Genomic DNA, 27078 nt, shown 5'->3' with positions numbered 1-27078 from the left:
ACAATTTCTGCACCAATATTTTAAAACAATTGACACAATTTTTAGCTGCCTAGAATTAATAGGGACATCAGTATTATCTTAAGCCACACCCCCAAAAGAAATGTCCGCAAATAAATCATTGGTCAAAACACCAATGTTGAATACAATGTGTTTTCAGGCTACATGGAAGAGTAGCATGATAGCAACAGACTTTCAAAACCCTGGAGGAATCAACTCCAGGGTTTTTAAGGCAAGGCTAGATAAATTTTTGAACAGTAAAGAAATTAAGGGTTATGGTGAGTTGGTGGGTAAGTGGAACTGAGTCTCAAAGATCAGCAATGATCTTATTAAATGGCTGGGTAGGCTCAAGGGGTCGGATGGCCTACTCCTGCTCCTAGTTCTTATGTTCTTGTGTAACTCTCAGGGTCTGTGGAAATCATTTGATAATATCAGGTTTATCCTTCCATTAATCAGTGAGAAATTAGAATGCCACCTGTAAAAATAAAAGTAACATATGCACAGGAGCACTACCATCTGCAAATTTCAACGCTCTGAGTTGGAATTGTGTTGATAATTACTATGGACCAGATGAAACCCCCTAAAAATGTATTAAGATGATAGCCTAAGCCCTAACATTTCCTTATTTTTAAAGGCCATTATAAGACATTGTGTTCCAGATGTAATTGGATTGATCAGACTACTACACTTGAAGGAAAACACACTTTTCTTCTTACACTATAGTTAGATAGAACAAAAGAACAAAGAATTAGAATAATATAACTCTATTGGAGACCCTAACAGAATAAAATATTTAATTACTAAACAGCTATTCAAGTATAGTAACATCCCATAAACACAACCATGGCAAAGGCAATTCAGTAAAATAGATAGTCTCATATGCAATTCTCCAGACCAAAGAGAAAGAGCATCAAGAGAATACGTTTTGTGTGTGTGTGTGTGTGTGTGTGTGTGTGTGTGTGTGTGTGTGTGTGTGTGTGAGAGAGAGAGAGAGAGAGAGAGAGAAAGAAACTCAAAAATTTTGCTGTAACAGGGAGAGGTGTATAGCAGTTTCCAAACCGCAAAAGCTACTGAAAGTTAGACTAAAATACTGATTCTGTGGGAACTTGACGCCCCACCCATTCATGCTGCTCCTATTGTTCCAACTTGAAAAAATAACCAAGGCCTCACAAGCTGTTTACTTTATTTGTTAGGAACAGGCTGCTTGGCATCTCTTTCTGAACCTTGGTTCATGAAAAAAGGACAAAATACACCTCCTAAAGCCACAGCATCATCACATAAACCTTCACTGTCACTGTGTCAAAAGTTTTAATTTATTGATTCACAGGATCTGGGCATGTATGACCAATCTTGCAGATACATTCTTTATGACTCAGCCAGTGGCAGTTCCACCAAGCCTCTCTTGTTGATAGACGATGAAGGCCTCTAGCCACAGTATATTCTGTGCCCTTGCCATCCTCCTTGCAATCTCCAATTGGTGTTCAGTATCAAAGAGAATTGATTCATCAGTGATCCATCTTCTTCAGGGTAATCAGTAGGCAATTTCCTTGCCAGTGTTCAACTTGATGCCATGAGATTTCACAGGATGCAGAGTTAATGTTGAAGAATCCCATGACATTTTCCTCCTGAGTACTTATTACTTTGCTGCCATGTCTTTATGGTGATGGTGATGGTGGTAACTGGGATGTTGTCAATAAAGTATGATTCGATGAGTATGACAATGCCAGGCTGTGCCTGTATAGTCTAGCATCCCTAATTTTGGCAAAAGCCCTCAGATGTCAGTAAGAAAGACTTGCTATGTCAACAGTACTAGTGTGCTGTTCATCTGACGCCAAGGTCACTGCCAAATGGCCCATCTGATTTCATTCTTTCTATTTTGTAGTGGCTTGGTACAATTGAGTGATTTGCTTGACCACTTCAGGCAGCGTTTAAGAGGCAACTATATTGCTGTGGGTCTGGAATAAAATGTATGCCAGGCCGATTAAGAATGGCAGAGTGCTTCCCTGAAGGGCATTAGTGAACCAGGTGGGATTTTTCAACGATCAATAAGGGCTTCATAGTCATGATTAAACAAGCTTTTAATTCCAGAACTGTTAATTGAAGATAAAAAAAACCTTGCTGCCGTCATGAGGTTGAATATACACCTTCAACATGATCATCTGGATTACGACTACATCACATTGTCAATACAATATTGTCTCCCCATAAATCCAGGAATCCTTTGACTTGCGAAATTGTGAGTATACCGATGCCATTCGGGCTGCAGCAATTTAAGAAGCCAGCTTATCACTACCTTCTCAAGGCAATTATGAATGGTCAATAAATTCTAGCCTTCCCAGTGAAACACATGTCTCATGAATAAATAAAAAGAAATTCATGTAACACCTTACACAACCATTTTTTAAAACTAGCGAAGTGTTTTTGAATTCTAGCCACTGTTGTAATAAAGGACATCACAGCATGCTCCCACAAACAGCCATCTCATAAAGATTGGATCATTTTTTTCATGATGTTTACTGTTGAATGAATATTATTGGAGATAACATCCCTGCCATTGGATATTTTACAAGTGCCTCAGCTTTGGCATCCCAGCTGAAAGGTGATACTGCCTCAGTAATGGGCTAGAGTATCAACTGTGATTTTTGCGCTCAACTCTGGAATTTGAGCTAACAATTTTCTGACTTTGAGTTGAAAGTGCTACCAACTGAATCATGGTTACACTTAGTAGGTTTTACCCTTATTATGCTGCAAGTAGTTGACATTCAGTCCTTTTGGAATTAGTACATCTTTTGCCAGGACCTACCTGCCACAAAATTCACCTTTAGTTTTGGAAAGGAATAAGTCGGGTATATGTGTTCACAGGCTAAATTACATACACAATGCAGAAGACTTTACTTTTGCCCCCAATATATAATTTATTTTACATGATTTGGATTTGAACATTTCTGTCAATATATTTGCCAAGGCTAATCCTCAGAATAAGTTTATCCATTTCCATCATTCCATTTGGTTAAATTTTTGGATTGTGAAAATATAGGAGTAGAATTATAATGGAATTAGTTTAATTATTACAAATTACATAGATTCCTATTTAAGACTCAATCCAGTGTATGTACTCATATGATATACATTTTTTTTCATTTATTTGTGGGTGAATTTTGTTTTGTCTGATGTATATAACAATTTTGTTAGTTTCCATTTTAGTCAGATTAGCAAATGATGGTTTATATAGTCTCAATGATTATTAAGTAAAGTGTGTTCAATAATACTACACTCCAAATAGTTATACCATTATACTGTGGTTTATTTTCCAGTCTGCCAAAAATGCAGACACAATTGTTCTGCCCTATCAGTTTGTACACTTTAATTAATGCAGGATTTCGTCTAATAGTTACAAATTAGGCAACAACAGCAGACTGTATCTGTAATTACGTTCATTTATCACAAAAACCTGTTCCTACAGGGGACAGATGGGCACTGATGAGCCTGTGATCGGCAGTGCTCTTATGACTGTCACTGTTAGTCAGGTGAGAAAAGGAGTTTTGGACCAATGAACAATGTGACTGTTTATTTCTTTACTTGCCCTCCTTGCAGGAAGCAGATGTGCTTAGTTAGTGCAGTAAATTAAGAAAAAGAATGAGGTGTTTGCCAATGTGCTTACTGCAATGTGTTAATGCTTTGCAAACAAAATCAGTGAAAGGTTCGGTTTGCCTGTTTGTAAACAGCCATTTCCAAGTGGCTTGATAGCAAATATGAGCAAATTATGAAAATACGTCTGGTTAATTTTGTTCCACAGATTCCTGCTAATTAATAAAGTATTTAGTAATTACGTTTTCCAAAGTTCCACTTTTTCTCCCCCCTGTACACTGATACTATTTCTTTTTCTTAGGTTGAAAAATTAAGTTAAATGACCCAGAATCAATATGCCAGTGTGGCTGTTGTCTTGTGACGTGCCAATCAATCATATCAGATACAAAACATTCATGGGATTGTGAATGTCAATTTAAACAGGCATTTATGTATTTATACATGTTACCCTGATGAAACATAATGTAATTGAAAACATTCTGACTGTAAATAAAATATTAAATAATTTAAATTTGGAGAAATGTGCATTCAGGTACCAGCCTTGGGAATCCATAAGGTATGAAGTTAGTCTATTTTAGTAGTGTGACACATTGCCAGTCTTTAAGATGACTATTCAGGCAGGGGAGAGTTCATCAGGTTCTTGATGGAAAATAATAATAAATATGTAATGGTTTGGGAAACCAATAAATGAAGAGAGGTAATTAAAGGGACCAAAACTGCTGAAATACTGTGATAAGTACTTGTTTAAAATTCTGAATGAAATCTTATATAAGAGCTAATGTGAGAGAGAGAAAAAAAATGCCAAGAGAATAGGATGTGGGTAAGGATTCTCTGAGTGTCAATTTTCTTTCAATAAATATAAAGGATTGAGGATTAGTTTTGCTAGTATGAAGGATATTGGAAAGAAAATATATTTTGAAAGTAAAATGGGTTGACGCAAGCCACCAATTGTCAGATTGTTTTGTAAAGAGACATATATGCCCTAGATAATCATTGATTCCTTAAAAAGGGATGTCTTGTATTTTGTTGAGAACATGGAACATTGAGATCAGGTCATAGAATGTTGTGTTCTAAGAATATGGATAATAAATTATTTCTTTAATTTCTTTACAATTATTTTCTACACATGGAAAATAAACTACATTGAAAGAATGACAAATATGGGCATTGTTAATGATTGATTGGATTATAATGTGCAATGAAGTTGAAAACAAAAACATGTTGGGCTGAATGCTACTTGTTTTTGCTTGTTAAAGTTGTGTCAAGATATTTGAAGAAATTCTCAATGTGTAACCCTGCATGTTTTCTCATCATATCTTAGCAATACACCTCTTCAACAACCTAAACCGCTGCCATGTCCCTCATTCCTAGTTCTATCCCCATCTTAAATTGTACCATTCTTCAGGTAACTCACCATCAGAAGATATCTACCAAAAGACTGCCATCCCTTGTGTTGGTACCATCTTTGAAAGGTCACCGTGCACCTAAACTAGCAATGGCAATCTTCTCAATACCCCTCATCGGTAACATTATGGCAAAGCAGTCACAAAAGCTATGTTGCTCACATATACAACCACATTATCTTACCTTTGTCCATATCAAATTACCAGGTCACACAGTCAAGCTCTCTGTTGCTATATCCCATCTAAGTATCATCTCTTTGTGATCACTATTCTGCCCAGTTGCTACTGGAGACTCTGATCTGGTCATTATCCAGTAGGGGTACAAGATATATATACACAACTGATTGGATAATTCCAAGTGAAGCTTTATTTATTACCATCAAAGGTAAACATAAACAAAACCAATAGAAGTTGTAGTTTACACACTCAATGCAAACCAATGCTGCCATCATGATCAATGACTACTGCACGTTACACATTTGTCTGTTGCATTCATCTCTCTTCGACTGGAACCAGTGTAAATCAGGTCATGACAGGCTTGTGCACCTTACACAGTTAACAATAGCCTCTTTATCTTATGTTCCCATCCTTTTCTTTGGATATACAGGAGCAGTCTTCTGGTTGCTCAGCATCAGAATTGCGCTGCAGTCCAGTTGTGCAGAGTATGGCACACCAGGGTGATGTCGCATACTGTGTCTGGAGCACCACTCCCTCACACTAGTATAAGCAGAAAAACCATATCTTCAGAGATAGTAGGAACTGCAGATGCTGGAGAATCTGAGATATCAAGGTGTAGAGCTGGATGAACACAGCAGGCCAAGCAGCATCAGAGGAGCCGGAAAGCTGACTTTTCGGGCCCAGACTCTTCTTCAGAAAAAGAAATGACTGACTAGACCCTTGACCAGTGTGTTTGCAGCTCCCAAACTAAATTATGTAATTGTAATTGCCATGACTACTGATGCTGGAGTTATAAGAGCCATTGTTCGCACATTGTTCTGGACTGTAGTTGGGCATATCCCCTGACTGTCAATTGCCCAAGCGGACAATTAACTGTGACCAAGCCCCTGGACTGTGTGGACTGTGCCCATAACAGATTTTGGCACTCCTCAATTAGACCAAGGACAGCCCCCACCCAATTACTGATATGGCGATTTGGTTGTATAAACATACAACATGCTGCAGGTATTAACTTGATGTTCATTATGCTGAACAGCATGATGTTCTCCCCACTCCCCCAACCCTCCACCCACAGATCCCCACTGACAAGCAGCTTGTTTGTGTGTCTTTGCAAGAGCACATCAATACGACAATGGTGATAGTTTTGGCTGTGGCTGAAGTGCCAATGGACTAACGGACACAGCACCGCACGGCAAAATAAACATAGATGCTATGAACAGGCAGGTAGGCGATACATGAGCAAGTACTAAGAGAGTAAATGAATAGCCTTGAGATACACCCTAGTCCAGCTGAATGTTTGATGCTGTGTGCAAAGAGTCATTGTCACATCCACTCAATGATAGTTGCTCAAGTACCCTGAAAAGCAAGTCAGAGGTTCAGAAGTGGTCTACAAGTGAATTGCTGAGCTGCCTCGATAGTCATGAAAGGTTTGCAAATGTCAGACGTTCTTTGATGAAGGATGTGTGCAACTGCTGCTCATGGATTGTGTCCTGAGATGCCATTTGGTGCTGAGCAATATGGAAGCTGGTTGCTGGTAATGATGTGTTGAAATTACCAGGCACCTGCTGTGACTTCCATGTCAAGAATTCTCAACATTTAACTTGTTGGACCCATTTGGTAAGATAAGCTGAAAATTTTAAAGTGGGATCCGGCATTAAGACGGCATTTAATAATCTATAATCAATCTTAATGGGAAACTTGCAGCTGCATAATAAACTGAACTCACCTCACCTCACAGCAAAAGCACAAAATATGCCCTTAGATGTTCCTGAATTCCTGGACTCCTCATTGCTTCTGCAACATATCTAGCCCCAGCCCAAGCCCGTGTTGCTCAGGCCTATGTAGGATTTCATTTTATTTCTTTGAAACTGTTAAGATCTAATTAATCACATTATTTGTTCATGTATTTAAGGATAAAGAAACAGGCATGGCTATTAATGGCCATCCTCTATTCGCAATTCCTTCTCCTCTGGCGCATCTGCTCCCGAGATGAGGCATTTCACTCCCGAACATCCCAGATGTCCTCCTTTTTCAAGAACCGCAAATTCCCCTCCACAATAATCGAAAATGCCCTCAACCCTGTCTCCTGTATTTCCCGCAACTCATCCCTCACACCCTCTAGCCGCAATAATAACCAAAACAGAATCTTCCTCATCCTCACGTACCACCCCACCAACCTCCAGATCCACGCATCATCCTCCAACATTTCTGCCATCTGCAATCTGACCCCACTACCAAAGACATTTTTCCCTCCCAGCCCTTATGTGCTTTTCAGAGAGACTATTCTCTCAGTGAATCCCTTGTCCGCTCCACACTCCCCTCCAGCGCCCCCCCCAGCACTTTTCCCTGCAACCAAAGCAAGTGCCACACCTACCTCTATACCTCCCCCATAACACCTATTCCAGGCCCTAAGAAGACTTTTCACATCAAACAGATGTTCACCTACACATTTGTTAATGAGAAATACTGTGTCTGCTGTTCCCGTTGTGGCCTCCTCTACATCGGGGAAACCAAGTGGAGTCTTGGGGACCACTTTGCAGAACACCTACGCTCAACTCTCAACAAACAACTACACCTCTTAGTCGCGAACCATTTCAACTACCCACCCCCCACCACACTCCTTGGATGACATGTCCATCCTGGGCCTTCTGCATTGCCACAATGACGCCACCCAAACAATGCAGGAGCAGCATCTCATATTTTGCTTGGGAACCCTGCAGCCCAAGGGTATTAATGTGGACTTCACAAGCTTCAAAATCTCCCCTCCCTCGACAACATCCCAAAACCAGCACAGCTAGTCCCCGCCTCCCTAACCATTCCTTCCACCTCTCCACACCCCCATCTCCTACCCACTAACCTCATCCTGCCTCCTTGACCTGTCTGCCCACCTACATTCACCTTCACTGGTTCTCACCCCGCCTCTTCGACCTGTCTGCCTCCTCTCACCCTATCTTCTCCTTTGTCTGTGTTTTGGCTGTGGCTGAAGTGCCAATGGACTAATGGACACAGCACCGCATGGCAAAATAAACATAGATGCTATGAACAGGCAGGTAGGCGATACATGAGCAAGTACTAAGAGAGTGAATGAATAGCCTTGAATACACCCTAGTCCAGCTGGATGTTTGTTGCTGTGTGCAGCTTCTTCTATCCGCCTCCCTTGTCTCCTTATTTATTTCAAAATCCCCTTCCCCTCCCCCATTTCTGAAGAAGGGTCTCGACCCAAAACGTCGAATTTTCCCTTTCCTCTGATGCTGCTTGGCCTGCTGTGTTCATTCAGCTTCACAGAGTGTTATCTCTGGCTATTAATTGGCTGAGTACATTGGAGAAACATTCAAATCACTGTGGGGTGAAAGGAAGAGTTAAGACTAAGTCATCCGTAAAGTTTATCTACAAAGGGAGGTGTCTTGGTTTTCTGTCCTGCTGATTTGCTCAGACTCAAATTAACATTTGTTTATAAATCGTGGAAAGTGAATATGCATGTATATCAAGCAATTGACAAGGCAAATGGTACGTTAACCTCTATTGCAAACCATTCAAAATATAAGAGTGACAAAGTCTTCTTGTAATATATAGTGGTTTGGAGACCACTCCTCATGTAGTGATGGTCTCCTCAGCAAAAGAAGAATATTCTTGCTTTATAGAAGATGCAACTAGATTGCTTTCTGGAACGACCAGTGTCCGAAGAAGAGAGTTTGCATTGAATAGGTCAATATTATTAGATGAGTGAGAGGTAATCCTATTGCAAAAATAAAATTCTTTGAGGTCTCAATGGGGGAAGTGCTGACATGTTGACTGTCCATCCCGGGGAAGCATTTAGGACTAGGGACCATAATTTCAAGATAAGATGTCAACCATATAGAACTGCGATGATGAGAAATTCCTTTGCTTACAGGTCTGCAAACCTATTGAATTCGGTACTCCAGAGGACAATGGATGATTAGTCATTCACTATATTCAAGACTAAGATCAACAGATTTTTAACCATCAATGCGCTCAAGGGATTTGGGGATAGGCAGGCAAGTTAATCGACCCAAATTCTTATTAAGATGATAAAATGTCTTAATGGTGAAGTCAGCATGAGGGATATATAACCTTTCTTATGATACTTTCTTTCCATTTTCACTATTAAGGAAATGGACAAAATACCAATGATGTGAAGGACTCAGAAGTAAGCCGTTATAAAAAATGTATTCTATTTAATATACCAGTAACGAAAGATGGTGATGGATTAAAAAATAATTATGTAAGTGAGATAAATCTCCAGAACTCTTTGGTTCCCAACTCATTTCTTTTCAGATGAGTTACCAATAATTGAATATTAAAAATGAATTTTAAAGATTGTCACAACTAATTGGGGTAATACACTGGAAATTAAGCCCCATTATTCCCAGAGTCATCACAAATGCCAAAGAATATAATCAAAATCAAAGCCCCAATTTACCTGACTAATGATGAAAGAAAATGCTCACCACGTTTCTGTTCTAATAAGAAAACAGCTAATTATTGCAAAGACATTGATTTAAATCAATCGCAACAATGAAACATGAATTACTAACAACTTTGTAAGTTATATGTTACTCTATTTAATAAAACTTCATACACGTATAAACAGTCACAAAAGGACAAGAAAAGGCACAAATATTATGGGTAGAGAAGGAACAAAAATAATGTCAATGAAGCACAGCCCTCATCTGAAATATGACTGATACTTGATGAGATGTTTGACTTCACTTCCCTTCTAGTTCCTTTCGATTCATGACTCATCAATTCTCAAACTTTTAGTCACAGGTTGAGGGTTCACCCTTTCAGTGCCTCTGAAAGTAGTTCTTATCTTTTTTCTTTCAAGAAGAGAATTCACAGAGGGAGAGAGTCACTAGCTGCTTGGGAATTTCTCTTACTTCTTCACTCATAGGAAAAAATGAGAGAGAGATTTAGGAGCTTTCAGATTTAAAAATCTATATTGTCCGAACACCAAGCCGTAACCACTCGCCTAGGAACCACCAATAAGTTGTTATTATGCTGATTACGTCTGAACACACAATTGTTCCTGGTTGACAAAAACAATTCAAGCAATATCACTAGGCAAAACTGCCCTGTACACAAGCCCACATAGATGAGGTGTCTAGCATTCACCCTCTGCTGTTAGAAGATGGCAACATTATAGATACAATTCACAATGTCTTTCAGTAACTCATTTTTTAAAAAACTGCAACATCTTCAGCAATTCCTTGGTTTAAAACAGCAAATTTTCCACTTTTGAAGTCCACTGCCCCAAAAATAAAAGTGGTCTTCACAAAGGCAAAATATTCTCGATCTTCTCCATTAAAAGAAACATAAAGTCAAAGAAAGGTTGCAACAAAAATTAATTAGTTTATTTGTGTCATAATCCCTGTTGATACTACTTAATGGCTTGTGGGGCTGCTATCAAGCAAAGATTCATATCGATACCATCATGTTTTTATTTAGAAGAAATGGCAGGAAGAATCTAAGAATGATCAAAGACATTGCAGATCAGATTGTTGGACTGATCAAAAATTTATTGCTTCTCTAAGCTCACAATTCATAAGCACAAAAAGATGCCACTTGGGGAAAGAGTTAAAAATAGATTCTATATCACAAAACACAAAGTAAATACTGAGAGACAAAACTTCTCAGAAGATACCGATAGCCAGCTAAATGTTCTTCAGTTTATTTTTCCTGGTGTAGAGGATGCCTAGATAGCCTCCAGTCACTTGGTGCACCCTACAACTCGAGAACGCATCTGAGACCCACTATATGGATGCGCCAGATAGGTTTGCTGAAAGCAATGAGGAAATTCAAATTCTGCCAGATGAGAACCACCATATTTTTACAGTCTAACAAAAGAAATGTCTGCTATGAGAAAAAATATACTTTCAACGACATCCATAAAACTATACCAATAAAGCTTAAGGATATATAGAGCCATTAGCTGAACAAACAAAGCAGAAGAAATATAATCATATATAGACAAAAAGTGATGCTATGTGCTTCTATGCTGCTCTGAAGACAATTTGCCTGTCCTCAATACTGATGAAACCACATTAATCATAGATAAGACTAAAATCCTAGAGAAATATTGAATTATTTCAACAATAAGCTGACTTAATCCTCAATGGCCAATGATAAACCAATCCCCAACTGACCCAAATTGAAGTCAATTCGTCATTTGCTGACACTGCTTCAAGCTTAGATCATGAAAAAAGGTCTTTTGACAAATAGGAATAGTAAGAACCACAGATGCTGGAATCAGAGACAACACTGTGGAGCTGGAGGATTGCAGCAGGCCAGGCAGCATCAGAGGAGCAGGAAAGTTGACGCTTCAGGTCAGCACCTTTCTTCAGAGATGTGGAGGGGGAAGGGAGCCCCACCTCTCCTCTCTCTGTCTATTATGTCACAATGACTCCAATCACAACCTGGAGCAACAGCACCTCATATTCTGCCTCGGGAGCCTACAACCCAAACATGGATTGGCCTAAACATGGATTTTGCCAGTTTCAAAATCTCCCCACGCCCAGCCTCATCCCATGACCAACCCCTTCTGTCATCCCCGCTTCCATGACCTGACACAACCTGTCCATCTTCTCTCCCAACAATCTGTCCCTCCCACCTCACTGACCAATCCCCACCACTCCCTACCTGCACTGACCTATCACCATCCCACCTACCTTCTGTAGCTCCACCCTCTCTTTATTTATTTCTGAGCTCACTCCCCCCCACTCCCAATTTCTGAAGATGGGTCCTGATCCAAAACAACAACTTGCCTGTTCCTCTGATGCTGCCTGGTCTACTGTGTTCCTCCAGCTCCACACTTGTGTTGTCTCTCTTGTCAGGTAACAAGGCATCAGGGTTATGTGGAATACCAGGCAAAATATTCAACCTCAGAGGCACAATACTTGCTGAAAAATCTGCAATGATATTCCAGAAAATGTGGATCTGGAAATCCATTCTTCAGAAATCCAAAACTCCTCACTGTGCATGGCTGGTAAAATATCTTTAAGAATCATGCTACAGATCTTGGCACTGCATCCTTCAAAAAACCATACATCAGAAAGTATGTCATCAGAAAAAACATAATGTATTTGACATGATGTTGATGCAAGTCACCTTCAGGAGAATCGCCAAGAACAGAACTCTAACTTGTACTCAACATTTGTCCATTTGACAAACACGTTTGGCAGAATTAGTCGTGAGGAAGATCTCATCTAGTATTGTCCACCCAGAGAAAATGACCACATTACTGTGTACAGTTCTGGTTGCCACATTACCAAAAGGATGTGGATGCTTTGGAGAGGGTGCAGAAGAGGTTCACCAGGATGTTGCCTGGTATGGAGGGTGCTAGCTATGAAGAGAGGTTGAATAGATTAGTATTATTTTCATTAGAAAAATGGAGATTGAGGTGGGACCTGATTGAGGTCTACAAAATCATGACAGGGTGGATAGCAAAAAGCTTTTTCCCAGAGTGGGGGACCCAATTACTAGGGGTCATGGGTTCAAAGTGAGAGGAGGAAAGTTTATGGGAGATATGCATGGAAAGTTCGTTACGCAGAGGGTAGTGGGTGCCTGGAACGCGTTGCCAGCGGAGGTGATAGATGCAGACACGTTAGCGTCTTTTAAGATATATCTGGACAGGTACATGGATAGGCGGGGAGGAAATGGACACAGACCCTTAGAAAATAGATGACAGATTAGACAGGGGATCTCGATCGGCGCAGGCTTGGAGGACCGAAGGGCCTGTTCCTGTGCTGTAATTTTCTTTGTTCTTCGTAATAGCACAGTAATTCCATTAAGATGTTCTTGCCAGTGTCTTGAATGTGGAGAATCTTCTGGCACAAGTGAATTGAAGCAAAACTATCTGTTGGTTTCTACTCTATTCAGGATGATGTTTTCAGTTATGCTTTCTCAAGCATTTCATGTCAGGATGATGTACAGAAGACAAAATCTTCAGTTTGAGAAGATTGCAAACTAAATCCGAAGTTCATGCACCCATCATTTCTGACTTTATTTTCTCCAATTATTGTGCTATAAAACAAATGCAACATAGCATGGTCTGCCCCTCATCCGCAAGTGATAACATCCTTTTTATCCACCAACATCAAAAAAAATTATGTTACATAACAAGCTGTACCATAAATGCAATTTGTCAAGCTGACTATCACAGTCAATGGTCAAAAACGTGAAGCAGTCCACAGATTTACCTACCTTTCCAGCACTCTCTCGAGAGCAGTTACTTGAAAATTAGAACAGTAGTAGGATAGTTAAGCTCTGTGTGGCCTTTGTTCTGTTCTTAACTGACAATTCATGTTTTCCTGAAGACAGGGCAAGACGGGCTGGATATGTTGTCAGAATGCATTATCAGCATGTGCCAAAAGAGCCTTTCTAGGGCAAGCTAATTAGGAACATAATTGTCATAATTTCCTTGAGCCTTCTTCGCCATTTGATATGATCTTGGCTGATCAACTCCTTACACCTTCTGTGGCCCATATCTCTTGATATCCTTGCTTACTAAAAAATTGACTATATCAGATTTAAATTTAACAGTTGAATTATTATTGACTGCCATTTTTGGAAGAGGGTTCCAAACCTCCACTACTGTTTGCATGTAGAAGTGCTTTTTCACATCTCACCTGTCTATCTTGGCCCGAATCAGACTGTGCCCCCTTGTTCTAGAATCTTCATTCAGTAGAAATAGTTTATCGTTATCTGCCCTGTCTTTCGTCGGTAGTTGAGGTAGTCCAGGATATTACATCATCCCTTAAACTTTAATTCTCTAGACCAGGGTCAAGAAATGAGGTTGAATAATTTTTTTCAGTCATTCATGTGAGCATCACTTGCTGGCCAGCACTTGTTGCCTGTCCCTAGTTGCCCTTGAGAAGGTGGTGGTGAACTGCCTTCTCTCAGCATTTATTCTCTAGGATTTAAAGTTTAAAGGGTGATATAAAATCCTGAAAACCTCAATTACCAAGGAAAGACAGGGCAGATAAAGATAAAGGCCTAATTTGTCTAATCTCTCCTTATAACCTAACCCCTAATATGTATATCATCCCTGTACACTGGCATCAAACTCCCTCTAGGTTCAAAACAACCTTCCTAAGGTGTGGTGCCAAGATCTGCTCTCAGGACTATAGGTGAGATCTAACTAGAGTTTTGGATAACTGAAGCTTAACGTCTGCATCCCTGTACTCCAGCGCTTTTAGATGTGAAGACCAGCATTCCATTAGTTTTCTTAATTATTTTCTGCACCTGTTCATGGCATTTTAAAGAGCTATACACCTGAACACCAAATCTCATTGGACATCCACTTTGTGCCTTGTTCAAAATACCGTGATCTATGCTTTTTCAGTCTGAAATGATTATCCTCAGACATTCTTATATTAAAATCTGTATGCCACAGCTTTGCCCATTTACCTAATCTATCAATATACTGGGGTAATTTTATGTTGTCATCAACATTGTCAACAGTGCTGCCCAATTCTATGTCATCAGCAAATTTGCAAAGTTGACTTTATAGGCCATTGTCCAAATTGTGAATAATTGAGGCCCCAACATAGATGCCTGAAAGATACCACCAGTCATGTCCTGCCAATTTGATTACTTACCCCTTATTCCAATTCTCTGTTTTCTTGCCTCTCAGCCAATTTCCTATCCGTGTCAGTAATTTGCCTTCATTTCTGTAGGCTTCCACCTTAGCTAACTGTCTGTTATGTGGGTCTTCATCAAAATCCTTTTAAAACATCCATTGATTTACCTCAGTCCACCACTTTGTCACCTCTTCAAAAACCTGATGGAATTTGTCAGGCATGACCTACCCTTCAGAGAACCATGCTGATTCTCCCTGATTAACTGAAATTTTTCAAGGTGTTCAATTACCCTATCCTTGATAATAGACTCCAACAATTTCCCTGCCACAGATATTAAGCTAACTGGTCTATAATTTCCTGATTTCCCTCTTAAGAAAGTGGAATGTTCACATGGAGCCCTATAAAAGCACTTGTGTTATGACAGTGATTCAACATCACCTCAACTTATGGAAAGATCTCATACAGAAGCACTATTTATACCAGCCTCACCAACAAAGGTGCCATTCTCAATTAACAGAGTCTTACTTACCCACAGGAAATGTGAACTTTGCAAATCCAAAACCTTTCTCTGTATGAGCAGTTAATAAATGCCCATCATACAATAGATCATTTTGTACTCAAATTAGACTGAGTTGTCATCTCTGACCCCATTGCACCTGAAATGGACGTACATGGAATAGTGTAGGTTAGATGGGCTTGAGATTGGTATGACAGGTCGGCACAACATCGAGGGCCGAAGGGCCTGTACTGTGCTGTAATGTTCTATGAAATGTAACTCATTGTATTCTAGTTGATGTCATGTTTAACATCAACTATGAAGAACAGGCCATTTATACAATAGTATTTTAAACTAAATTTCAGACTTGTTTCAAGTCCAGGGTCCAGAAATGAGGCTGAGTAATTTTTTTCAATAATTCATGGGATATGGGTGCCACTGGCTGGCCAACATTTATTGTCCATCCCAAGTTGCCCTTGAGAAGGCGATGGTGAGCTGCCTTCTTGAGCCACTATGGTCCACCTACTGTGGGTTGACCCACAATGCCCCTAGGTAGGGAATTCCAGAATCTTTATTCAGCTACAATAAAGGAATGGTGGTATATTTTCAAGTCAGTTGGGAGAGGCTTAGAGGGGAACTTCCAAGTGATGGTGCTCCCATGAATCTGCAACCCTTGTTCATCTAAGTGGAAATGGTTGTGGGTTTGGAAAGTGCTGCCAGAGGATCTTTGATGAATTTCTGCAGTGTATCTTGTAGATAGTATACACTGTTGCTGAGCATCATCGGTAGAAGGAGTGAATGTATGTGGATATAATGCAGAGCAAGCAGGCTTCTTTGTCCTGGAATGGTCAAACTTTTTGAATGGTGTTGGAGCTGCATGCACGATAGAATCCAGGATGTGGAGAGGGGATCAAGAGAAAGAATCAAACCTCTGCAGTGAAGCTGCAGATCTGGGTTGGAGGTCTGCAAAGAGTTTGTTAGAAGTGGTTGTGCTTTGAGTGGGGGAGTGGGAGTGGTTGCAGAAGAAAAGACTATGATTACAGAATTGAGAGCAGAGACTAGGATCAAGTTAGAGTCTGGAGTAGTAGGCAGATGAGTGGCACAGGAAAGGATGCCAGGGACGCAAGAGAGCATTAAGGACATCTCTAAACGTTTCAAATGTGTTGTTAAAAGTGACATTGAGAAGACAGAAATATTGTAGACATTGGTAGGAATGATATTTTTAAGCAAAAGATTAAAGCAGTACAGAGTGAAATTAAGAAGCTAGGTAGAAGATTACAAAATAGAACCTTAAAGGTAGTAAGATTAGATTAGCTTCCCTACTGTATGGAAACAAGCCCAACTGCCCCTTGAAGCATCCCAACCAGACCCATCCTCCTATAACCCACACACCCCTGAACACTATGGGCAATTTAGCATGACTGATTCACCTAGCCTGCACATCTTTGGACTGTGGGAGGAAACCAGAGCATCCGCATGGAGCCCACGCAGACACGGGGAGAATGTGCAAACTCCACTCAGACAGTCGTCTGAGGCTGGAATCAAAGCCGGCTCCCTGGTGCTGTGAGGCTGCAGTGCTAACCACTGAGCCACCGTGCCGCCGTAACTTCTGGTTTACTCTCAATAACAAACTCAAATGAGAGAAGAAATGGAAGGACAAAGGAAATAAATCAATGGCTGAAGAGCTAGTGTATTGTTCAAGGATTCAGATTTTTGGGCCTTTGGACTTAGGATATAAAAGACCTGTTCAAAAAGGATGGGTCTAGCCTGAACTGGAAAGGGACCAATACCTTAGAAGGGAAATTTGCTCATTCCATGATGGGGCACTTCATACTGATGGAGAGGGGGAATAGAGGAATTCTAAGTAGCGGTTTAAATGGAAGGATTGATGATGATGAATGTGAGGAGAGCATGTCACTTAGGAAAGAAGGACAAAAGAGACTCAGAGTATGTAGTAACTCTGAAGACCTAAATTGCATTTATTTCAGTGCAAGGGGTCGTACAGGTAAGGCTGATAAACAGGAGGCTGGAAAAACACACCAAGCCAGGTAGCACCTGGAGGAAAGGAGCAGTCAACATTTTGGGCATTACCCTTCTTCAGGACTGAATGTGACAGTAAGGACAGGGGGGAAGGGGTAGAGGTGAAATGGTGGTGATAGGTCGACACTGGTGTTAGGTATGACCTGGTTGGTTGATGGGAGGGATGAATCTGGTTGCTGGCCGGAAGGGAGGGTCAGAAAGTGGAATGGAAAGGGAAGGTGGGGGATGAGTGGCAATGTTATTGAAATTGGAGAACTCACAATTGAGCCCTGCAGGCTGTAGGGTGCCCAGGTGGAAGATAAGGTGTTGTTCTTCAAATTTGCATTCTAAGTCACTATGACACTGAAGGAGGCCAAAGACAGACATGTCGGAGGGGGATTGAGACAGGAAATTGAAATGGGCGGTGACCGGGAGGTTAGGTTGGCCGTTTTAAACCAGGCAGTTGTTGTGTATCTTTTACGGTTACAGGGAAAAGTACCAGTCACGTTGAAATGGTTAGTGGGGAGTGTGGCATGAACTAAGGGGTGACGAAGGGAATGATCCTTGCGGAAGGCAAATAGGGGTGAGGAGTGGAAGATGTTCCTGGTGGTGAGGTCTAAGTAGAGTTGGCGCAAGTGTTTGGGGATGATGCATTGGATACGGAGGTCGATGGGATGGAAAGTGAGGACAAGGGGGACTCTATTATGTTTGGAGGGGATTGTTGGTTAAGAGCTATGGAAGGGGAGTGAAGGAGGCATGGTGGAGAGGTGTGTGGATGACAGAGGGAGTAAAAAATGTTGTCTGAAAAAGGTGGACACCTGGGATGCTTGGGAGTAGAATGTCTCCTTGTCAGAGAAGATGCGAGAGAGACAGAGGAATTGGGAAAATGGGATTGAGGATTTGTAGGATATAGGGTGGGAGGAGGTGTAATCTAGCTAGCTATGGGAGTCTGTGGATTTACAGTAAATGTCAGTACATAAGCTGTTGCCAGAAATGGAAACGGAGAGTTCAAAAAAGGGAAACACCTTATCTTCCACCTAGGTATCCTACAGCCCAGAGGACTCAACATTGAGTTCCTCAATTTCAAATAACCTTGCCACTCAGCCCTGCCTCCCCTTCCAGCTCCATCTCCTCCCTTTCATTCCACCTTCTGACCCTCCCTTCCAGCCACAAAACAGATTGATCCCTCCCATTGACCAACCAGGTCGTACTTACCACCAGTGTCCACCTTTCACCACCATTCCGCCTCCACCCCTCCCCCACTACTTTATCTGCAGCTCACCCTACTGTCACATCCAATCCTGAAAAAGGGTAATACCCAAAATACTGACTGCTCCTTTCCTCCAGATGCTGCGTGGCATGCTGTGTTTGTCCAGCCTCCTGTTTGTCTACCTTGGATTCTCGCAACTACAGCTTTTAGTTTCTTACAGGTTAGGCTGATGAACTCAGTGTGTGTTTAAGAACATGAGATTGGGATGTCATATCAATTATAGTAAGTTAGCAAAGAGACGGACAAGACTGGCCACTTAATATTTCGGGTTTTAGATGCTACCGAAAAGATAGGAGACGAGGCACGGAAGCGGAGGTGGGCATATTTTTGATTGATGAATACATTACTGCTGTAATAAGGGAAGATATTTTTGAAAAATCATCCAATGAAAATATATGGATAGAAACTAGAAAAAAGCAAGGAAAGATCTCATTGGAATTGTACAGTAGCCTCCCCCACAACAGTAAGATGGAAATTAAGAAATAAGTATCTAGGGAGATCTTATATCTATGTAGGCATAATAAGGCTGTAATAATGGGGGATTTTAATTTTCCAAACATTGACTGGAGCGACCATAGTGTTAAAGTTTTGGATGGTGAAGAATTTGTCAAATGTGTTCAAGAAAATTTTCTTTATCAATACGTAGATTACTAGGGAAGGAGTAAAACTAGGCCTTCTTTAGAACAGAAAGGTGGGGAAGGTGACCGAAGTAAAAATCATCTCTCTCACATCTGGTCTGACAAGGAGACGTTCTACTCCCAAGCATCCCGGGTGTCCACCTTTTTCAGACAATGTTTTTTACTCCCTCTGTCATCCACACACCCCTTCACCATGCCTCAGGGGGTAGTCTTCATAATTTTATTAGTTTCAAAATGGTTGTGGAAAAGGATAAGAGTTTCAAAGAAGTTAAAGTTTTTTTATTGGAGAAAGGCATATTTTAATGGTATTAGACAAGAACTTCCAAAACTTGATTTGAGTAGATTGTTCGTAGGTAAAAGGGCATCTGTCAAATGGGAGGCATTCAAGAGTGTGATGCTGAGAGTTCAGAGGCATCATGTTCCTGTTAGGGTGAAGGGTAAGGGTGGTAATAGGAATCTAGAGAATGCAGAGAAACAAACTTTGTTGTTTCAAAAACAGTTCACATTACAGAAGATGGAGTTTGGAGGTCTTAGCGAATATAAAGGTGTATAAGTCTCTGGGACCTGTTCTAATGTATCCCAGATCAATGTGGGAAATAAAGGAGGAAATTTCAAGACCCCTTGCAGAAATATTTGCATTACCTATAACTACAGGTGAAGCGTCTGAGGACTGGAGGGTGGCTAATATGGTACCTTTGGTTAAGAAAAGTCGTAAGAAGAAACTGGGCAACTATAGACCTGTGCATCTGACTTTGGTTTTGGGTAAATTGTTGAAGGTGATTATAAAAGATAGGATTTATGGATATTTAGAGAGACAAAAATTGATTAGGGATAGTCAGCATGGTTTATGCAGGGAAAATCGTATCTCACAAACTTGATTGAGTTTTTTGAGTAAGTTACCAAAGTTATTGATGATGGCTGAGCAGTTGAAATTGTTTATAGAACATAGAACATAGAACATTACAGCACAGAACAGGCCCTTCAGCCTTCGATGTTGCGCCGACCTGTGAACTAATCTAAGCCCATCCACTTACACTATCCCATCATCATCCATATTTATTTGGAATTTAGTGAAGCTTTTGACAGGGTTCCGCATGGTGGACTAATTAGTAAAGTTAGATCACATGGGATTCAGAGTGAGTTTGCCAATTGGATACATAATTGGCTTAATGGCAGGAGACAGAGAGTAATGGTTGAGGGTTGATCTTCAGACTGGAGGCCTGTTGCCAGCGGTGTTCCACAGGGATTAGTCCTGGATCCTCTTTTGTTTGTCACTTATATAAATTATTTGGATAAGAATACAGGAGGCATGGCTAGTAATCTTGCAGATGACACCAAAATTAGTGACATTGCAGACAGCGAAGAAGAATTCCTAAGCTTATAAAGGGATCTTGATCAAATGGGTCAATGGGCTGAAAAATGGCAGATGGAGATCAATCTGGATAAATGCGACATGTTGCGTTTTGGTAAATCAAACAATGATAGGTCTTATACAATTGATGGATAGGCCTTGGGTAGTGTTGTAAAACATTGGGACCTAGGGGTGAAGGTACATAACTCTTTGTAGTTTGCGTCACATATAGAGAGGGTGGTTAAAAAGGCATTTGACATGCTTGCCTTCATTGCTCAGTCCTTTGAGTATAGAAGTTGGTAAGTCATGTAGAGGTTGTACAGGACATTGGTGAGACCTCTTCTGGAGTACTGTTTCCAGTTCTGGTTCCCCATTTATAGGAAGGATATTTTCAAGCTGGGCAGGGTACAGAAGAGATTTACCAGGATGCTGCCAGGTATGGAAGGTTTAAGTTATAGGGAAAGACTGGGACTTTGTTCACCGAGAGGCTGAGAGGCCACCTGATAGAATTTTATAAAATAATGAGAGGAATTGATAGAGTTGATGGCAGTTTTCTTTTCCCTAGGATGGGGAATTTCAAGATGAAAGCGCATATTTTTAAGGTGAGTGAAGAAAATTTTAAAAAGGTATGAGAGACAATTTTTTTATACAGAAGGTGGTTCACGTGTAGAATGAACTTCCTGAGAAAGCAGTGGATGCATGCAGGTACATTTACAACATTTGAAAGACATTTGGATATATACATGAATAAGAAAGTTTTGGACGGATATGGGCCAAGAGCAGGCAGGTGAGACTTGTTTAGTTTGGGTTTATGTTCAACATGGACTGGTTGGACTGAAGGGTCTGTTAATGTGCTGTGTAACTCAATGACTCTATGACTGCAAATGAAGATCAAAATTGAAAGAGGCAGCCAATGGTAAACACAAAGCAGAAAGCTGAAATTAAAAAATAGAGAGTGGAGCAAGTAACAATGCCAGGAAAGGAAATTTCATTAGTTAACGTGTCTATGTTAAACAGTTATACTTTGAAAAGGTCCCATTTTATATGTCTAAGCCAAGTGTTTCACGTCATGTTGTAGTTTAACCTCAAAGATCATCAACATCACGTGCTTATGTTTCGACTTAAATTATTTTGTTTGCTTCTTCAATGGAATTACACTTACATCAAAGGAATCTAAAATATTAGTTTCAGAGCTTATAATTTTTTGGTTCAGGCACTTGCTTGTTTTCAGTTAGGTACACAACTTCACTAACAGGTTGCTGGTTTAAATTGATGCATTTAAGAGCAAGTTAGCTAAGTACATGAAGGCACAGAAAGACGTGTGAGTACAGCAACATATAATGGAAGGAGGCTTCTGAAAAGCATAAACACCACTTGCACCAATTGGGCTAAGCAGTCTCTTTCTGAGCATTGAACTGTCTGTAGCTGTAATGACAGGCTGAGCATTTCCTGAATTTACCAGCAGGGGATGGAAGAAAATTAAATTGTGTTGATGGCTTGTATGTAAATTATTACATTTACTGTATTTATGTATTTAATATCTGTCTGCATATTTGCTTCTGTAAATTATTTAATACTTAATAAATTCCTTTAGTGGTCTCAGTTTGTATAAACCGGGCCTAATGTTTAATATTTTATTCCATCTGATTGATAGATGAGGGAATGGGAATCTCATTTAAATCCAGTGTACAGCATTATTTCTAAACAAGGTCATTGTTCATGGCAGACTATGCTACTTTGTATAGAGAGAGCAATAAAGATGGATTTTTAGATTGTAAGGAGCACTGTCTATTAGGGAAGCTAAAATCATGGGCATTTGCATGATGAAATAATTTGGAAGAAGGTAGGATCAAAACAGGGCATACTTGTGATGCTGTGGCCAAACACTAAAGGAATTCCAGCCACTGCATCATAAATAGGGCCAATTAATGCAGTAATTCTATAGAGTGTGTATTTTACCAAGCATTTGTATATTCTCAATTCATTTTTGATTGCAAGACGACAGAATATTTGAAAAATACTACCCTTTTTAAGGACGTATTAGTATAAAAAGGGAAAAGCAGATGTCAGGCTATAACATTATGCAGAATATTTGGTTTCGAATGCAACTCACCAAGGTCCCTTCAAAAGTATCTTTTGAGCTAAGAAGCCTCTAATGCCTCAAAGGACAAGGACAGCTGATGCTTGGAAACATCCCACCTGCAAGTTACCCTCCAATCCACGTACCATCCAGACTTTCACCATTCCTTCACTAATGCTTACACTCAAACTCCCTCACTAAGAGTGTTTCTCATTGGCAATCTCTCACCAATGAGAATATTGTCTACCTAGAAAATTCCATGTCATTGATCATGAGCTCTGTGGGCCCTTACATGACTGATGAGCCCAATCTTAGCTGCATCTCTGACCACATGTTCACAGTTGTTTCCAAGGGGTCGTCCTTAGATTTCATAAACAATACTTACACCACATGGACTGCAACAGCTCAAGAAGCTGACTCACCACTATGTTGTCAAGGGCAAATCAGGATAGCCAACAAATGGGGGCCTAGCCAGCGACACACAGATATTATGAATGAATATAAAACAAGTGACTCTTTTAAAATATAACTATTATTCTAAACCATATTAATGTAGAAGGATAAACCCAAGAAACTATAGGTCTTTGATTTTGATATTGATATTGTATAGACTATAGGACTGTACCCTAGAAAAAAGAAGAATGAGAGATATGAGGAATATGATAATGTAGTTTTCAGTTAGATCTTTATGAGATGTGAAGTTACCTCTTTACAACTTTGTAGGGTTCGGTGGGCAAAACATTGTGTGGGCCCATGCGAACAATGTAAATAAGTTTGTTTGTTCCTTTGTTTCCTGGTGATCGGCATAATATTGAATTTTTGCATCATGTTTAAAAATGTTACTTATTTTCCCATTCAACTTTTATAACAGGCCAACTATATTAAAACTAATGAAATTGATATAAATAATTGGGGCTAAATAATTTCCAAGTCAGGGTTGACTTGGTGGGCAATTTCAGGCAAATCGTTTTCCATTGAAAATGCTGATATTGGCTTCCAAGATCAAATAGGCTTCAGAAAATGGAAATACTATCAACTAACCTGCAGTGCCTCATTTAGACTGAAGACTCTTGTGGTATTGTGTTAGTGTCCTGCCTCTGCACGTTGGCTTGTGTACCACAACATATCTGAATAGGTTGATTCAAAAATGTTTATGCTTTAGATTGTTGTTGCAGTATGGAAAATGGAGGAAAGGGTTGATTTTGAATCCAGGGACAAGCAATCAATGAAAGAGACTGTACTGCCCTGTATGGCAGTGAACACTTTGAGTGTTCTTTTAAGTACACAATCAGGGAAATGGTGAGTATTGAACTATTCTTCTGATTTGAACTTTGTTTCCAGGAAGACTTTAATATGTCAAGAAGTGAGTTACTATTCACGGTATACCATTTTTCTGGCCTACTGTTGCACCCACTGTTATGAGGTAGCCAATCCAATCAAGTCAATGATCTGTAGTAACTTGCAAAGTATTGATGGCAGGTTGATTTATCAACAGTGATGCCATCGATGATGAAGAGGAGTTGTCATTATCTGGGATTTGCATGGCATGAATTGTATATACCGTATGTCCACCTCATTTGGCAGCCCATGTCTACATGTAGGCTGTGTTGGCCTGGAATTTTATCAGTTGAGTTGTGAATGCAATTGAATGTTAGGGAATCAATAAATAGGCTCATTATTAAGCTTGTGGCAGAAGGAGAGACTTAATAAGCTTCTGAAATCATTGAAATTATAACAGGTTTGAAACTAAACCAGAATTCTAACTATTGGACCTAGCCTGGCCTACTCTTCTCAAATTCAGTTTATGCAGCCTCATCACAGTTTGCTAAATAACTGACTTTAGTGCACAATAGTGAAAATACTAGCTCTAGAAGCATTAACTGGACTTTGCTGAAGGCTCCTTCTAGCAAGGGATACCAAGCCAAAATTAGATGCCGCTGCATTGTCCCTTTGCTTCTGGATTTCTCACACCTGCTGGAAATTCATTGCAATTATTATATTGCAATCCAAGATCTTGGGCAGAATTTAATACTTGTAGTGCGCCATCTGTGGCAACACTGCAGCAGCCATTCTGTACCTCCACACCAAATTATGTCCCAAAGAAGCAGTTAGCCATCTTTTAAGGCATTTTCTGCATCCAAGAGCTGATGGATAGTCAGAATTTGGCAGCTCTCCAAGCCAACCTTAGCTCCTAATCCACCCCTTGAGAAATAATTAGCTTCCATCCTTAATTTCTGTTAAGCCTCAGACCTGACAATTTGAAGTAGACTTCGAGCTCAGGTCTATATGCCTGGAAACAGTCCACATCAAGTTTCTATTCCTTTGCTTTAAAATAATTGGAAACTTTTTTTTTACATTTGTAAGTAGAAGTCAAACATTTTATGGTCTGACTTTACCCATATCATGCTGCTGAGGCAGTCCATTCTTTGAATACAGTTGTATTCTTCCAGATCTTAACAGATATGGGATGTTTTTGTCTGGGATTTCTTAAATTCCTGCCTTTAAATTATTTTCTCACATGATTACATATGACATTCTCCCTTTGGCCTTTTCTATTTGTATTGCAATGTGTTCTCTTCCATTTTGGTTCTTTATATATTTACAGTTCATTTCATTTGTACTTGAGAATTGTCTTTTTTTGGTTATCTTCTGCTAGCCAATGGGAAAATCCCACTGAATCCAAAAGATCCATAATCAGCAGCTGAATTGATTTTCGCATTCGGTCTTGTGGAGCCACCAACATCGTTCTGTTTATATTAAGTTAAGAAATCTATGTTCTTTTAATTGCCTTAACCAAGTGCATCAGTGTGTTAGATGCCACCCATTTGGGCATAAATTAATCACTTTGAAGTAGATGTTGCATTGCTCCTATTCATAAAGAGATAGACATGGTCTATGATCATTTTATTCATTGGGAAAAGATTTAGCTTCCATTCTCCCTTCTCATCGATCTTTGAATTAAAACCAGCTACTATCATGCTCTGGCATGTTTCACATTATATAATATCAACAAAATTAAGGCATTGGACTGAGTTCCATCACAAGTGATGGGCTAACCACTTGACCTATTTTACCTGACCCATCCCTGAAAACGTATCACATGGGTGGGCATGGTGTGGTGGGGTGGGGTATGTGGGTGGGCAGGCAGTGGATGTAAAATCCAACCTGGGATTTTGCTTCTTCGATTAAGATTGAAGTTTTGTTTACATGTGTGTTCAAGTACAGGGGTACAGGAGTATAGTAAAAAGTTGCTATTCCTGGTGCCATCTTAGATATAAAGGTACCTCGGCACAGAATCTTAGGTACAAAAATAGAAAAATAAAGAAATAACAAAATAAAAAATAAAAATAAATAAGGTTGAATACTACACTTCTTTAAGCTTAAAGTAGAAAAAGAAAGCAAAAAAGTTAAAAGTTAAACATTATAGTCCTTCCTTAAGCCATGGGCCTGCAGATGATCTGTGCTAGGCTTTCCCCCTGAGGACTCATTCTCACCCGCCCTTGGCATGCTTTCACCCACTGTAGGCTAAGTCCCGCCTAGGTTTGCCAGCCACGATGCCACCTACCACCATCTGGGCTCGCCAAACTTTGCTGTTGACTGCCCCTGGGCTCTCCAGGCTTTACGGACAACAGCTGACCACCTGGGCTCGTGCTAAGCCCTACCACGCTTACTTGCCGTTGCTGCCTCTACAACCAAGCTCTCTCCAGAAGGTAACTTAAAAAAAGAACTAAAAAGAAACAATGGACCAATTGACTTGGAATTCTGGTATCTGATGTAGAATGTGACATGGAGTTACTTTGGAGGTTGAATCAAATAGCATAGAATGAGTTCTTACAAGGAGTCTCATTAGCCCACTGCCCCCTTTGCTGTAGCCTCTGCAACACTGCCACACAAAGTACTTGAATGTTTTCTCCATCAATCACAGTTTCAGGGCATTCCTCAGCAGCACTTCCTCAGGTTCCAGCCACATGTCTAACACCTGACTCAACGGGAGAAACAATCACACCAAGCTGGCTGTGTTTGCCTCACTGCATGGCAACTGCATCTGCCAGCATCCCCGCTTCAACAAGTGGCAGATCTTAAGTAGCTTTCTGACTTTTGCCCTTGAAAAGAAAACATCATTACCTGAACTCTACCTTTTTCCTCAATATACCTTTGCATCTGAAATACTAAAACAAAAGAATAGTGACTCAATCTGTATAATTTAAATTTCCATTCAATGCAGTGATGTAATGATATGTGGTTAAATAATGATTCCATGAGTTTTATATTTTTTTTCAGACAGACATGCAATATTGAGATACTTAGCAGAATTTACATAGGGTTTTGAAACTTTAATTCCTCATTATTGTGTGCTATTTTAGAGCTGGTCATGTGATATTACACAGTTGCACGTTGGAATGAATATTTGAAAAAGATCTATGTCAAAATCTGAAAACATTCTGTATCATAAATATTAA

General features: G+C 40.0%; 1 protein-coding gene across 2 annotated transcripts in view; it reads left to right on the top strand.

The window, feature by feature from the left end:
- The window catches only part of tmem132e (transmembrane protein 132E), a 583956-nt gene that overhangs the window by 325671 nt on the left and 231207 nt on the right, over positions 1 to 27078 (top strand). The window lies entirely within an intron of this gene.

The sequence above is a fragment of the Stegostoma tigrinum genome, chromosome 27 (genome assembly GCF_030684315.1).
Source record: "Stegostoma tigrinum isolate sSteTig4 chromosome 27, sSteTig4.hap1, whole genome shotgun sequence".
NCBI classification, from domain to species: Eukaryota; Metazoa; Chordata; class Chondrichthyes; order Orectolobiformes; family Stegostomatidae; genus Stegostoma; species Stegostoma tigrinum.
This window is presented reverse-complemented; position numbering and strand designations above follow the sequence as displayed.